We start from the raw sequence: 16503 nt of genomic DNA, 5'->3' as shown, positions 1-16503 counted from the left end.
TTGGGGGTCATCAACGGAGAAGTTCTTGGTGTGATCAACGTCTCCAAGTACTCTTCAGTTCCTGGTGACATCAACGGAGAAGTGGACAAACGTGAGGCTGCCGGAGACGCTGTGGCAGGTCGTGGCTTGCGAGTGTAAGGTTGCGTCCTGGCCGAAGTGCCTCTCTTGCGACTAGTTTTCTTCTGTGGACTTTTCTTTTTCTGGGGACTTTTTCTCTGTTTCTTTTTCTGGGGGCTTCTTTTCTTTTTCCGGGGTGATGGTGGTGGTGTCTGGTAAGAGGAGGGTCCTGCCACTGGAGAAGTTATTCTTCTTGGGGACTTGGTCTTTTTCTTTTTCTTCTTGGGGCTTCGTTGGACTTTTGTCTTCGGGATAACTTTGGGGGCATTAGGATCCCATCTTAAGAGTGAGCGAATGATGACCCCTCCTAGAGTACCGCTCCCTCCAGGTTTCAAAATGATTTGTTTTTTGGTTTGAGTGTCGATGCGGGGATCGGCCAGTTGGACCAAAGCGACTTTGTTTCGATCGAAAAAGCGTTGGGTTTGATGAGGAATCTGAATGATTCCTTGGAGTAATTGACGTGCCGTCACCGTGAACCATCGTAAGACTTCTTTGAGACTAGCTTCTAAGACACGGGCTCGTGTTTGTGGATCTTTTTCTCGACTGATGCCATACAAGGCACGAATCAATTTGACGGGAAGATGCGACTGAAGGGACGTCATGTTCACACTGTGTGAGACAGACGAAAAAGGGTCTGAGGTTTTTATAGATTTTTTTCATGGGGAGTGAAATGAAGTCGAGGACGGAGACGTGTACAGGACAGGCCCTCCGTCTTGGCACCAGTGGTGAAAGAAGTGGGTACGAAATCGCAAATCCTCGGGGGTCGTAGGTTTCAAATCGACGAGTAAATAGGCGTGTGGAGTTTGAGTGGCATCGTCGTACGCCTGAGTCAGCCAAGGCGTTCCTAACTGTTTGGCTAAGACTTGCACTTGCGATTTATCTCGAGGGCTTTTAAACAAGACCACTTAATGCGCATTGAGACTGATGGTACGATGGGCTTTACTTTGTTGAAACAAATTTTGGGTGATGTAAACGACACTGGCATTACGGTGATGCCCTTTGCGCGTGAACCACAATTTAATTTCTTCTTCGTCTTCTCCTAACATGTCGTCGAAAATGACCAAATGGGTTAGACGGGAGTCAGAGACGATGCCATCGTCTTCTTTAGGAATGCCTTCCACAAACACGATGGAATCACCTTGACTTTCTCGCAAGAGGTTGTAGGCCGATTGCCACTCTTTGTAACACCACACGATCCGTTGAGGGGGCCAATCGATCAAATGATGTTTATGTTCGATCAAACGTTTGACGAATTCGGTTTTGCCTGAACCGCTAGGTCCAGCAATGAGCATGTTAAAGGGATGGCGAAGATACAAAGCCTCCCAACTGGCACGATCTAAGTGTTCGTCGATGACTTTGACAGTAGAGGAAGAGGGAGCAGAGACAGCAGAGGTAGCCATGGTGTGAGAAATGTCACTTGTGACACGAAAAACAAACAAGACAAGAGTTTATATACTTTTTTTCAGAACACGTTTATTGAATGTTTCAAATATGAACACGAAAGACAAAAATACATACAACCCAAATAGTGTTGTACAGGAATAAAAAACATCAAAACAATCAAAGTGGAATATAAACAAGTGTCTGTACAACATGTTTTGGGTAACGAAGATGTCCTAGGGACAGTGTGTAATGTTCTTACAGTCTCTACATGAGGTATTGTCACACAAGTGTCCTCCCGGAATGACCTTTCAGGCCTGTCCATGACAGTCCTGTCCTGAAGCGAGTGGTTGTTCTCGGTGACGGGTTCTTCTGGCACCGTCACTAACACGGGATGAAAAGTAACTTTTTTCCTTGAACAACTCTCGTGCATACTGGGCCACTTCTTGGGCCCAAGCCTCAAAACCCCCCTTTTTCCAATCACGAACATCTGTTCAATGGGGGTGTAAGTCACAAGCTACACACACATCGTCATACACGTCTTGGGTCGCTAAAAGTTGACGAATCTTTTTTTCCTGTTGAGGTCGAGAAGTATCGAGATGAAAACGCAAGGCTTTGAGCAAAAGGAGTTTTTCGTGACCATTTAAGGCCATGGAGGTGGTAAGTACTGATCGTAAAGAGTCCACAAAGAATCGGCTGGTAAACGAAATCCCAGAAAACAAGTCACTAAGACACACACCACTTGTCGTCCCAAATTGAATGGATACAATTCTTGTAATAATTGATGGTAATGATCCACGGTTTGAATATGGTCATTGAGTTCCTTCCACGGAATCTGTTGGATGACATGTGACATAAACCGTGGCATGGCAGCCTGTTTTTATATTCTCTTTTTTTCGGATGCAATAGACGTACTTTCTAGCCAGAGATCTTCGTTCTCCAGTAGGGAATCTAAATCTTGCATACTGTAACCGAAACGTCAGAGTTCGTTTAGGTGTTTCCTCTTCCTCTAAGTAGATTCCACGTAAAATATGTTGGTAATCCTTTAACTTGTCTTCCTCAATGCGTTGCACTAGGTGAATCTCGAAGTAACCATAATCATGAACATGTCGATCATTAGCGACCTCAAAGTTTTGAACAATGTCTGACCATTGAAAGAATTTCTGACGAATCAGTTCTCTTATACCATTCAGGTACCAGTGGTTAAAGATCTGGTGACGTATCGGATGCAATTGTTCTTTACGTTTCACTTGTATTTTCACCAGCTCTCGGTAAATCCTTTCTCTCAACTCCACAGGCAAGCCCAAAATGTACTCTTGTAAAGTATCCATAAGTATATACACTGTTTTTGGAATCGTTGGGTGGTGACCAATAGCCTCGTTTAACTTTGTGCCTAATGTAATATCCACTCATAATCAGTCTTCTTGTACTTTGGAACAGAGCATAATTTAAAAACGGATGAATCACTTTGAGTTTACGTTTCACTTGTATTTTGACCAGCTCTCGGTAAATGCGTTCTCTCAATTCCACAGTCAAAGCACGAATGTTCTCTTGTAAAGTATCCATGAATAGGTCATACTAAATCCTCTTTGGTCTGACACAAGAAATGTACTGTTTGCACAAACATGGTTTTAATTCATTGTCGAATCTAAATCGTTTCACCACTAATCTACACATTACAATTCGTTCAGAAGTTTCCTCTTTCACCAAGTTGACATTGTGTTCAAGATGTTGGTAATTCGTTAACTCTTCCTCTGGAATTCGATGCAGTACGTTTACAATGTAGTAGACAGAATCGTCCATACCAAACCATTCCTTTTTATAACCAGGAGGTCGTTGATCAATGTCTGTCCAATGGAACACTTTCAACTCAATCAGTCCTTGTATAGCCTGAAGGTACCAGTGGTTAAAGATCTGGTGACGTATCGGATGCAATTGTTCTTTACGTTTGACTTGTATTTTGACCAGCTCTCGGTAAATGCGTTCTCTCAACTCCACAGGCAAAGCACGAATGTTCTCTTGTAAAGTATCCATGAACAGATTATTATGGTAAGAAGTTACTTCAATGTCTCGGTCCCACTAAGGGTAAGTAATGACAATTCGGTGACCATCGAGCATGTTCTACGTAGGCCGAATCTTGCGGTTCCCAGTGGTGAAGTGACACACCGCAACTGAAGCACTTGACTTTATCTCCTTCGCCCAAGTAGAAAAATCCGGCTCTGGCTAATTCTTCGGGGGTCGGTCCTCCCAGATATTTAGGCCATTTTCCTTTGAACGATTGAAGACGATTTTCAAAGTCGCAGTATTCCGACAAACGCACAGGAAACGAATATTCGTTTTTCACAGGTTCGTTTCGATGAGGGTTGGGTGACAGGAACAGGAGTTTGCTCAGGGCTGGATGACATCCGTAGGGGGGTAGACGTGAAGGTGAACATTCCCCTTTAAACCCGGTAAAATGTCTAAGAGGACGAGCGGCATCGCTTTCGCATCCCTCAGGTTTGACACGCACAGCATCACTTTCCATGACAGGGGTAGTGAGAACAAAGTTCCCATGATGCTTTACGGCATCGCTCAGGTCACAACGTACAGCATCGTACCCATCGCAAGGCTCACAATCGCACTCGTCTGCAAACTCCGTTACGCAATTACAATGGTAACCACATGGACAATCGCAGTTTCCTTCCGGACATTTTCCGTCGCAATGCATGGGTCTTATCCATCCAATATTAGTCACACTAGAGGAAGATACAACTTTTTTACAATCCCCAAACTGGAACGATGTCTTTTTCAAAGTATTCATCTTGTTCACTCGGTCTTGGTAGTCACAATGAACTATCGATCTTGCCTAGGGTTCCTTTTTTATATACAGACCAATACCGACGTGACCGTACGGTAAGGTGAAATGATTGGGAAGTCGAACTCGCTTCTGGTACACGATTTGATAGACTTTTTCCAAGGGTCGACTGACGATGTGGTGAGTGGGTAAACGTACAATCTTGTTCGGTTGATAGGTGGTCACTTTAAAGTTTCCATCCTCTCCCGATTGCAAGGCTTCTTTCAATACCCCAAAGTTGACCACTCGACTGGTACGATAATTCAGAGTCAGTCCTTTCACTTTGCACGTCGTGTGCACTTCTCCTTGTTTGTCCCGGTATTCGTAGCCGTAATTTTTGGGACCGCCACTGACGAAACTTAGAATCTTGTCGTCGGGATGCTCGTCTGTCCAGGCTCCTAAACGGTCTCCTTCGATGTTAGGGTGATGTTGAATCGGGTGATGGATGTAAATGCAACTGTCCGTGTCAAAGTACAGGACGCGTTCTTCTAACAGTTCTAAAGCTTCGTACAATTTTAAGCGAGCATGAGCTGTCACGTAAGCCGCAATGATGACATTTCCAAAAGGGTCGTCTTGTACAAAGTCCAGATCTTCTTCGTAATTGACCAAGATTAAATTCTCTCGAACGACGTCCACGTGTTTCATGTATTTGGTTTTGTCGTGAATCATCTGGAAGTAGCGGGAAGGTTCTGTCAAATATTCCGTCTTGGGTAAACAGGGTCGTTGTGCCATTTTACCCCACAAGCAATTTAACATCACTTTGGCAAACGATCTCCTGCCTTCGTTTTTCTCGATGTGGTCTAAAGTGATGCCTTCTTGTTCGTAGTATTTCTCTTTGAATTGTATTTGGTCTTCGGGAGTGTGACACCAGGAAGGATAGCCGCTGGCTTCTTGCTTCAGTTTCAAAAAGGCATCCACGTAGTCTGCGAAAATGCCTTTCTGACTGGGATCACCCTTGCGGTACTGTTGTGTCTTGGGAAAGTGGCAAATTTCGTACACTTCTAACAGTTGGTATCCCATGTCCATAGCTTTGAACAATTCTACGCTGACCCAGGTTCCCGTCAAGGCCCGTTCTTCCTGGCTGTGCTGACAAGGTTGATCTTGGTTGCACGTTTCGGCACAAGTACGGCACAAGGGAAACATCAGTTTGCCTTGACAATGGTGAGGTAAGACGGGATGGTATAGGTTCGTGGGAGGCAAAACTTTGCACTTGATCAAGCCTTCGTATTGTCGAATGTTTTTCAGGTCGATGTGTTCCGTCAGCAATTGCGGGTGCCCTACAGGAAAGAGACAATATTTGCACACGTAGGGATACAGCGAACACACGTCCAAGTATTTGATTTCTTCTCCTTTCTCTTCGTCGGCTTGGTACAGCAAACAGGTGGCATTGGTCCTTCCTCCGTACAAACTATCCCTCGGGTTCAGCGGGTCCATGAACTGGTAACTTTCCACGAGGCGTTTAAACTCGGGATCGGTTTTCATACGGTGATCGTACTCGTGTTCCCACATTTCCACCACTTGGTATCCTTCCTGTTCCAACTTTAGGCGCCGCTGACAAGTGTCCTGGTACAAGTCTTCCATGGTTCGTTGCAAAAACTGATTTTTAGTGCCACGGTCAGGGTAACAGACGGGACATCCGTGAAATAAGCAACCGTTAAACTCGTACACGATCTTGGGGTTTTCTAAGTCCCAGCCATCTACCGAATACGTTCCGATGGTCTTTTCGCCCCCTCCGTTGCGGGCATGCTGAATCCACTTGTCTTCCTTGTCGCACAAGTAATGTAACCAACGTAGGGCTTTGACCGAGTATTGACGTTTGACATAGTGGGTCGTTTGAGGACTGATGACAGCCACGGTGTTTTCAGGCATGAATCGTTGTCGATACACTAAGGAACACGCTTTGGCAATGGTGCAAGCTTCTTTCAAAGGATCGACCCCTCCGTGTTCCATGAACAGTTCTCGAAATTTTCCACAGCAACGCCGTAAAATGTCCACGTCGGAACGACAATACTTTAGCATTTCTTCCTGAAAGTCGAAAGGGTCCGAGGCGTGAATCTGGTACCAAGCGTAGAAAGCTTCTCGTTGTTCGGTACGCATGTTGTCGGGGTCGTAATAGTGAGCCTCTGGTAAATGGGGTAGAACGGCATGTTGATTGGCTTCCGTATTGAAAAAGTGTGGAAAGTACCCTTTAGCCATTTCTGTCATTCCAAACGTTTTAGGCATTCGACTCAAAGGCATGGCCAAGTAACTCATCGAATCTTTAAACTGTACTTGTCCCACTTGCATGAAAATGATTTTGGCTCCGTTCAAAGTGACTTTAGGACGTTCGGTGCCTTGTTCCGTATAGTATCTGAGAAGAAACTGTCCATCGTATCCGGAGAAATTGTGAGCCATCACCGTGGCATGACGATGACAATCTCCGTAACGTTCGATGTCCTCTTGGCTCCACGTCTTGTCGACGGGGTCTAAGACCCATTGGGCAAAATCGGCTAACGTGTTTGGTCCCCGAAAGATTTTTTTCACGCCCTCCGGGAATCTTGCTGCAGTGAGGGCAATGACTGAAAATAGGTTCTTGAATGCACTTCTCGCACGCTCGAGGAGCCACGCAGAAATTAGGAATGTGAATGCCGGTTTCTTGCATGCATTCGAAATCGAAAAAGATGAAATTGCCTTTCTTCTTGTGACCGTCCTCTTTCTCTGGTGGGGGTTGGTATTTTTGCACTTAGCATTGGTGTTCCAAGTCAACGATGTGGTGACAAATGTGACATTTTTTCTTTCCTCGACATACGTGTGCCTTGGCAGCATTGGTACATATGACTTGTTCACACGTAGGGCACAATCTCAGGAGTTGACAAGCACATTTCTTCTGTGAACCTTGCATTTTCAGATGTTGTTGGTAACAGGTAGGGCTGACAAACGTACGCAGACAAGTGGAACAAGGCACTGGTTCTTCGCTCAGACAGGGTGAAGAGGCCAAACATCCTGAGCATTTCGATCCACAATGCTTGTGTTGCTCTCGATTATTATAACCATGGTCACATTTCTCACAATAATAAACATATCTCAGGAATCCAGTGATACTGGTAATGGTATCGAAATGTTCATCGTGATGATAAAGGTGAATGTATTTTCCATCCTTAAAATCTTGGCCTCGAAACAACAGAGGTCCGCGCACTTCTTGAGGGTGCACTTTCAAGGTGTAGCGTGGAGCTAGGACATCTTGCAATTTTTGCATCTCAGGAATGCCACAGGGTGTGTCTTTGGACAGGCCAGCTTGTTGCAACAGGAGTTCTGCTTCGTTTCGTTGTTTGGCTCGGTCGGATCGTTGAATAGTGTTCCAGGTTCTTTTCCATTCTACCGTGTCGTTCTTGTTGGCATAGGTTCGTCCCACCACGATGGCACGGGCTAAACACATCTGGTCATGAGGGTTGTTAATTCGGACGAGACTCGTTTTGGTGTTGCGAAGGTCGTCCACCAATAACATCTTTTTGCGTCCTGTCCCTTGAGGAGGAGAGACGTGGGTCATGTCCAGTGTGGCTTTACCATCGGTGATGTCAAACTGATCATTAGATTGTTGTACGTGTTGAATCTTGTCCATGACTTTGGAAGCAGTCAATTCTGCAGGGGTGCTAAACTCGATCCAAACAGGGGATTTCAAACCGTCGTGTTGTATGGAAAGTCTCAAGCGATCGTCTTCTTTGGGTTGACATTGTCGCTTGAGTGCAGTGAGCAAAGAATCCCACACCTCAGTGATGAACACTTCTGCTTTCTCTAACGGCACTTCAGCCTTGAAATCTTTAAACTTCACCGTGTATTTGTAAGCCGTGGTTCTAAATTTTCTAGAGGAGCGCTTTTCCGTCTCTCGAATGGAATAGTACTTTTCAGGGTTGACAAAGGGTGGTGGACTTGGTTTAGAGGGTTCGGATTCTGGTTCACTCATGTCCTCTTCAAAATCACTGGCATGAATTTGTGCCAAGATTTCAGCCCTGGTACGAGGCGATAGATCACGTTTCTGCCTCTTACTTTCTTCTTCTTCTTTCTTCTCGAATGAATGGGATCGTTTCATCTTGAAAGCAAAAAGTCAAATGACTCAAGTTCAAACACCATAAACTACTTTATAGTCATAGCAGACCAGCGTATATAAAAGGGTGTGTGTCTTGTCCTTTCACTATTCATTTCACTCTCAAGCCGAGCACAACGATGGAAGAGACTAACCAGATGGAACGTTTCGTCAGAGCTTTGCGAGGGGTCATTAGAAAATTCTCTTCAGACCAGCCTACGGACTACTCTCCTTCCTTTAGAGATAAAAGTCAAGATACTTGCTATATCTGTCAGAAGAAAGGGCATTGGTCTTCAGAGTGTCCAGACCGTCAAAAAAGAACAAAAACAGGGACTAAAAAAGACAAAAGTCAAGATACCTGTTATTATTGTAAAGAAAAAGGACATTGGTCTCCAGATTGCCCAAAAAAGAAACAAGAGGAGTGAGAAGAAAAGAGGAATTCTTCAGAAGAAGAAGAGAGGGATTCTTCAGAGGAAGAGAGGGATTCTTCTGAGGAAGAAGAGGAAGAAAAAAGACAATTCTATTTACAAGAGGCAAAGAAACAGGAGAAGAAGAAAAGAAGAAGGGAAGAAAATGAGGAAAAGACGGTGAAAAAATTTAAAAAACAGAGAGAGTAAACAAGGAGAAAGAAGAAGTCAATGAACTTTTTATTAAAATGTTGTGTTGTGAATTGTGAATTGGATTGTAAAAAATGGAGAAAAGAATAAATGAATGATATAAGGTAAGAGTCTTTGAGTTTTGATTTTAAAATAAGAAGCTACACTCACGCACTCATACACAGACACGTACTATAAGGGTAACATGGGTGAGTTTTTTTTGAGTTATTGGCAAATTGAAATTGTATTTCTTTTCGAGAAATGTGGGTGGCCCTGAAAAGGGCCTTTTTTCTTCATGGTGTAGGGGTGAGTTTAAGCAATCAATTTTAACTTCCTTAAGCCTTTGCCACGGCCAAGGCCTACTTCTGGACTGCGTAATGTTGATGATGATTGGGTTGAAATCACTAAGGGTGGTACGGTAGGCTTAGTCACAGGGTTGACATGTTTGGCTCGGGAAGGTCGTATTCTCTTCGGTCGTGATAAAGAAGTCTGATACATTTGTTTCAGACTTCTTAACTCCGCTAAAATGTCCAACAGTACCGTGACCGTTTGATTTTCACCCTCTTGTTTCTTTGCTGCTACTTCTTCTTGCTGTTGTTTTTTTCTTACCTCTTCTTCTTGTTGCTGTTGCTGTAGGAGAAAAGCCTGTTCCGCTTCCTTTTGTCGTTGTATAAATTTCTCCAATTCTTCTTTCTGTCTCTGTCTAAAATTCTCCACTTGCGGTAATGAAGAAGGTAACGAAGGTTCCGGAACAAATTCTTGCGAGGAGAGAAAATCCACAAAATCCCAATTCACCTCTTCTGAAAGTAAGTCAGGGTTCCCTTGGGCGGTCTCCCCTGCTGGTGCACCCCACTGGATCGTTTTCTGAGTTTCCGTCATGTTGAATCACTATCGCATAGAGTGACTGCACACAAGCGCTAGCGAATCTATATTGACTACGTGACGTCACAGACTGGTCTCTTCGGATTGGATGCGGGCTGACTGAATTCTGTAACGCGTGTTTGGATTGGTGAATGAACTCAATCCGTTTCAATCCTTTCTGTCCCTATAAATAAGCGCAGTTCACTGCATTGATTCACCTATTCTCGGAGCCTCAACATGTGGACCGACGTTGAATCTTCAACCCTTGTGTCAACAATGATGTTCAGGACGGACATGCTCATGTATGTCCGATCCAAGTGGACCGTTGTCCACAGGACCAACAGCAGCCTGTGGATAAGAAGAGTCTATATAGAGAGACAAGGTTGCCTCAAGAGGACTCTGATGTATGGCCCTGCTGTAAGACGAAGTTTGAGGAAAAGAAGATGTCGCAAATGCCCTTTATGTTAAGGGCATATTAACATAAACCAAAGGCCCTTTTCAGGGCCAGCCATATTTCTCGAAAAGAGATAGCCTTTCCATTGCCTACCCCTTTTTAAAAAATTTTTTTTTAAATTTAAAGAAAAATCCCATGTTAAATTCCCCTTGTACGTAGAGTGACCCACGATTTATTCCCATGTTAAATTCCCCTTGTACGTAGAGTGACCCACGATTTTTTGCCATGTTAAATTTCCATTGTACGTAGAGTGACCCAGGGGTCCCTGTAATGCTAATTCCCATTGTACGTAGGGTGCCCCTATTCACTACTTATGAAAGATAAGTATAGAGAGCATTGTCCTTGTGCTTACGTTCATTTGTTGATAGAAACAACGAATATAATAATGAAACTTTATTTAGATTACATACGACGAAAAATTCTTGACATGAAAATGTATAGAGATAGTAAATACTGGCTAACTGAATCGTCCGTAAAAAAATTTTTAATTAAATATTACGGTTGGAGACTGTCAGCCGTTCTGAATTATAATTCAAAACGTTGCCCGGTTCACGCTACGAGGAAGCCGTCTCCGATAGTGAACCACCTATCTAAGTTTAAGTTTTTATTTTTGGCCCTATCTAAGTTTAGCTATGTCAGTTTTAGGTTTTAGTTCTTGCCTATTTAAGTAAAATTGCCTAATTTAAAATTTCATAGGTGGATATATGATATTTTTTATAAGAGAAAAAGAGGGCGAGAGACAAAGAGAAAGCGATAAAGAGAAAGAGAAGGAGAGAAAGAGAGAGAAGGAACGAGAGAAAGAGAGAGGAAGAGAGAGAGAGAGAGAGAGAGAGAGAAAGAAAGAGAGGAAGAGAGAGAGAAAGAGCGAAAGAGACTGAGGGAGAAAGAGTGAGAAAGAGGTAGAGAAAGCGAGAGTGAGAAATATATGAAAAGAGAGAGAGAGAGAGAGAGAGAGAGAGAGAGAGAGAGAGAGAGAGAAAGAGAGAGAGAGAGAACGATAGAGAAGAAGAAAGAGAAGATGAGAGAGAGAGTAACAAAGTGACAAAGAGAGAGATTGAGAGAGAGAAAAAGAGAGTGAAAGAGAGAACGAGAGAAAAGATAAAGAGAGGGAGAGAAAGGGAGAGAGAGAATGTAGGAGAGAATGGGAGAGAGAGTGGAAGAGAGAGTGGAGGAGAGAGTGGGAGAGAGATAAAGAGAGGGAGAGCAAGATAGAGTGGGAGAAAGATGGAGAAAGGGAGAGTCAAAGAGAGAGGGAGAGAGACAGAGAGAGAGAAACAAAGCGACATAGACAGAGAGAAACTGAGGGAGAGAGGGAGAGAACGAAAGAAAGAGTGAGAGAAAGAGAGAGAGAGAGAGAGACAGAGAATGAAATTGAGGAGGGAGAGAGTAAGAGAGCGAGAGTGAGCGAGAAAATGAGAAAAAGAGATAAAGAGAGGGAGAGCAAGATAGAGAGAAAGAGGGCGATGGAGAGAGAGAGAGAGAGAGAGAAAGTAAGAGAGAGAGAAGAGAGGGAAACGGAGAGAGGGAGAGTGAGAAAGAGAGAGAGATATGGAGAGAGAAGGAGAGAGAATGAAAGAGAGAGACAGAGAGAGAGGAAGAAAGAGAGAGAGAGATTGAAAGATGAGAAAAAGGGAGAAAGAGGGGAAGGGGGAGAAAGCGATAGAGAGAAATGGAAGGAGAGAAAGAGAGAGAAAGATACAGGGGAAGAGAGAGAGAGAGAGAGCGAAAGTGAGAATGAGAGAGGGAGAGAGTAAGAAAGAGGGAGAGAAAGCGAGAGAGAGAAATAGAAAGAAACGAAGAGAGAAAGAAAGAGAAGAAGAGAGAGAGATAACGAGAGATCAAGAGAAATAGAGAATGAGAGAAAGAGGAAGAAAGAGAGAAAGAGTGAGAGAAAAAGAGAGACAGCGATATAAAGAGACAGGGAGAGCGTTAAAGAGATAGAGAGAAAGAGAGAGAGAGTCAGAGGAAGAGATATCGAAAAAGAGAGACAGAGTGGGTGAGAGATAGAGGAGTAGAAAAAGTTGGAGATTCTCTCTCCCACTCTCTTTCACTCTCCCCCACTCCCATTCTCTCCTACTCTCTCCATCTCTCCCTCTTTCTTTCTCTCACTCACTCTTTCTCCCGTCCCTCTCTCCTACTCTCTCTCCCCCGCTCTCTCATTCATTCTTCTCCTACTCTTTCTCCCACTCACACTATCTCCCTCCCACACTATCTCTCTCTTTCTCTACCCCTCTTTGTCTCATACTCCCTCTCTTCACTCTCACTCTCCCACACTCACTCTTTCTCGCCCTCTCTCTCTATCTTCCACTCTCTCTCCTCCAACTCTCTCTATACCACTCTCTCTATCTCCCAAACTCGGTCTCTCTCTCTCTCTCTGGGAGAGAGGGAGAGAGAGAGTGAGTCGGAGAGAGAGAGACATTGGGATAGAGAGAGTGAGAGAGTAGGAAAGAGAGAGACAGAGGGCGAGAAAGAATGGATGTGGGAGGGATAGAGTGGAGAGAAAGAGTAGGAGCGAAAGCGATGTAGAGAAAGAGAGATAGAGTGGGAGAGAGATAGCGAGAGTGAGAGAGAGTGTAGGAGAGAATGGGAGAGAGAGTGGGAGAAAGAGAGTGGAAGAGAGAGCGGAAGAGAGAGTGGGAGAGAGAAAAAGAGGGAGAGCCAGAGAGAGTGAGAGAAAGTTGGAGAGAGGGACAGTGAAAGAGAGAGGGAGAGAGAGATAGATAGAGACAGCGACAGCGACATAGACAGAGAGAAAGAGAGAGAGAGAGAGGGCGGTTCAACGACATAGACAGAGAAAAAGAGGGAGAGAAAGAAAGAAACAGTGAGAAAAAGAGACAGAATGAAGGATAGAAGGAGAGAGAGGAAGAGAGCGAGAGTGAGAGTGAGAAAATGAGAGAGAGAGAGAGAGAGAAAGGAAGAGAGGAATAGAGAGAGAGAGAGCGAAATAGAGAGAATGAGAGAGAAAGAGTGAGAAAGAGGGAGAGAAATCGAGAAAGAGAAAAATAGAAGAAAAGGAAGAGAGAAAGAGAGGAAGAAGCGAGAGAACGAGAGAGAGAGATAAAGAGAAATAGAGAAAGAGAGAGAATGAGGGAGAGAAAGATAGAGAATGAGAGAGAGGAAGAGAGAAAGAGAGAGTGAAAGGGATAAAGAGAAAGGAAGAGAGATTGATAGAGTGAGGGAGGGAGAAAGAGAGGAAAGATGCGAAGGAGAGGAAGGTGGAGGAGAAAGCGATAGAGAGAAAGGGAAGTAGAGAAAGAGAGAAAGAGAGAGAGAGAAAGAGAGAAAGAGGAAGAGAGAGAATGAGAGAGAGGAAATAGAAATAGAGAAAGACAGAGAGAGAAAGAGATAAGAGAAAGACAGAAAATGAGAGAGTGTCAGAGAAATATATAGAAAGAGAGCGAGAGTGAGAGAGAGAAAAAGAGAGATAGTGAAAGAGAAAAACTGAGAAGGAGAGATGAAAGATGAGAGAGAGAAGAGAGAGAAAGGGAGAGAGGAGGGAGAGAGAAAGACTTAGAAAGAGGGAGAGAAAGATAGAGAAAGAGGGAGCGTAAGCGATAGAGAGAAAGAGATGAAGAGAAAGAGATATAATGAAAATGAGGAAGAGAGAGGAAGAGAGAAAAAGAGGGAGAAAGAGGGAGAGAAAGCAAGAGAAAGCGAGAGAGAGACAGTGAAGAGAAAGAGAGTGGGAGAGACGGAGGGAGAGAGAGATGGAGATGGACATAGGGTTATCTTGGACATGTATCGTAAACATATTAAAATCAACTGTACATACCTAATTCAAATGATCTAATTTTCTAGTATATTTTCAAGTGTGTCAGTTAACAATTAAGTTGATTCTTTCATTGGAATGTAATATCAATTGATGCTACAATACCGCAATCTGTCAAAGTACAAAATTACAATATATTACCATAATAAGCAAATTCATGATGGAAATAACATTTGGGGATATTATCAGAGCATACAGCCAAATATGCACCTAACATATCAACTACAGCTATAATGAGATCCTATATGATGTACTGACTGAACATCGGATCTCAAAAGTTATAACATATATGGACATTTTTGATGATATGTAACCATGCTAAGATCAGTTATACAAAGTTAATTTCCAATAATATTTTTGACTATTTCTGGTGTCAGTCATTATTAGTAATTAATAATGCATAAAGTAAAATGATTCATTAGAATTAGATTTCAGGCTACGCTACAATGCCGGAGTTTGTCAATCAGTGTCGAACTGAACAATAAAAAGGAATACATTTTCTGGTAGAACTAAGAAAACAGCATAATGCAGTCTAATATAAATAGGCTTGGGATAAGTATATTTTATCCCTTTGACCCATATTTCTTTGACATGTATCATTTTCTAACATTTTAAAATGGCTTGGTAGACAGCATGAGTAGGCTGTCCTGTAGAGTGTACATCTCCATCATCTCAATAAGTGTGTACGCGTTTTCATGTCGCAGACATGTAGCATAATTTCTTACTCGTGTGACAGACAAAACTACCAGTCTGGTTATTTCAGACCCGTCGTCTAAGTCATGGCATCCACTAGCTAGGAACTACTTTTTTCTGTTGTGCCTAACAAAATTAGAAAATCCAACAACAACAACAGATGTATAACAAAAAGAAATTCACTCATAAAGTAGCTCAAGATCTCTCCAACATTGATAATAACATACAAAACATATTCAAACACACACACACAATCCGCCCCAGTTGGATCCAATATAATAATGCAATTCCATATGAAAGCTGTACTTGTCTACCAGACAGGTTCTTTTATAGTCCACATACTGTTCCATAAATAAACATATTTCCATGACGCGTATCATTGCTCCAGTAATAGGAACACTTGCCATATCTCCAGGACAGAAAAAAATACAATTCCATGAAAGTCATCAATTATAAATTTCGTGATGTCACTACACACTTCGTTAGAACTGTCCGCAATAGACATAAGCCGTATTCTCCAAGGTTACAGGTCGGTACTTCTAGACTCCATGGTATTTTTGGTCTAAATTTGCAGTCTTGGAAAAACTCTGTGCTGCTTTTGTTTGAGAGTTAAGACGAAGGGAGATACCTAGGGTGACAGCTTTATTGAGATAGATTGCCACCTTGTGCGGCTGGTCCTGATGGTCTTTTGATTTTTAGACCACCTTATATATTGGATTAAATTTTGGGTCATATGAGCTGGTGTTATCTATTTTGATTGCAGCCTTGTGTTGACGGACCTGATGGTCTATTGTGTTTGGACCACCTTATACGTGATAATTTAGGGTCTTAATTTCCTGGTCGTGGTAATTGAATTGCCATTTGTGTGGAGGGGCCCTATGGTCTTGGGTGTTGGACCACCTGATATGATCTAGTTATCAGGACTTATTCGATGTTTCTAGGTGTTCAAGAACCCTTAATATTATTATAGCTGTCACCTTCGGCTAGAGTGTTACAGAGGCCACAGAGGTATTGTGACACTAGTGCACATGCTGGGATGTTGGTGGTTGTTCGAGAAGCTGGGGGTGTTCAGAGTAGAGTAAGGAAGAGTTAAGGTTAATGAAGATAATGAAAATATAAAAGATATAATTTTTTAACACATTTGGGGGAATTAGGAAGTGCAGCCTTACCTTCCCGCCCTCTCGTCTCTTGCCTCGGCCAGACATCACAATCTATCAGCGTGCAGCGCACGCACTTTGCGCTGCCTCATAAGTATGAGTGCGTGGGGTTCCATTCCTAAGTCATACACATCTTAGGAAATTCGGTAGATGCAGACTGAAAAACTGAGTGTGTGTTGGGTCTATTTCCACTCTCCTTCAAAGCCCTCCATTCAGACAGTTAGGGACTAATCTTAGTCCCACTGTATGAAGGCTTCAATTCAACAGTGTTCCTTGAGCACATAAAAGCATGGGGGAAGTGACTCGAATTCCTTTCCTCAGGATAATTAAACAGCCTGCTGTGCAGGCATAAAACAGTGATACATGCACTGCTGTGCAAAAACAACTTTAATCAAAAGTAGGTAAGCCGTATTGTACTTTACAGTATCGTACCATTGCTTATATAGATCATTTTCCAAATTAGAACTGATGATGTTAAAACTGCATAAAGATATTAAATATTTATTGTCACTTTCAGATGACATCCATGATAAAACAGTAATAATATCAAATGATTTTATGTTTCTATTTTCTCATGCGTAAA

Source organism: Sinohyriopsis cumingii, chromosome 9 (genome assembly GCF_028554795.1).
Source record: "Sinohyriopsis cumingii isolate HCF-2022 chromosome 9, ASM2855479v2, whole genome shotgun sequence".
In the NCBI taxonomy this organism is placed as follows: domain Eukaryota; kingdom Metazoa; phylum Mollusca; class Bivalvia; order Unionida; family Unionidae; genus Sinohyriopsis; species Sinohyriopsis cumingii.
The sequence above is the reverse complement of the archived record's forward strand: the minus strand, read 5'-3'. Positions refer to the sequence as shown.